Consider the following 601-nt stretch of genomic DNA (forward strand, 5'->3'; position numbering starts at 1 on the left):
TTGTACTCAGGAATATAAGCTGTATCTGTCTGTACATGGGCTGTGTACATTGTAAGTATATTTAATGTTAATTTTACCCTGAAATAGTCCAGGCAACCAAAACAGAATTTGAAACCCATTCCTTTTCTTCACCTACATCCTTGCTGTGACCAGAGATCCTTCACAACCAGCAGCAATAAAATGGAGACTGTAGAGGTGGAGAGTGGCTTATTCTTGATGTTATAATAGACTTTCAAATTTTAGATTTTCCTGAAGCTAAGTGAGCAAATGCATTGATTGAAGAATCTGAATCCTTTAACTTACATCAGAGTAAATCAGGAATAATTCATGGATAGGATTACTGGATTTACTTCTGTATAAAAAATATGAGAAATCAAACTAGCACCTTCCCTTTCCTCCTTCTCTATCTCCCACTTTTTTATAGTGAAGCACTAGGTGGAAGCCATTGTCACACCTTCTTAGCACATTTAGAAATGTAAATTATGTTTTTTAGCTCTTCAGCAGCAACAAAGAAGAGTGGTATTCTGGGCCCACTTCTGCAGAGGCTCCACTCAATATTCATATCAACAGGAAGGATGGATTAAAGCAAGCTGTTTTGATT

Source organism: Mycteria americana, chromosome 1, assembly GCF_035582795.1.
Source record: "Mycteria americana isolate JAX WOST 10 ecotype Jacksonville Zoo and Gardens chromosome 1, USCA_MyAme_1.0, whole genome shotgun sequence".
Lineage (NCBI taxonomy): Eukaryota > Metazoa > Chordata > Aves > Ciconiiformes > Ciconiidae > Mycteria > Mycteria americana.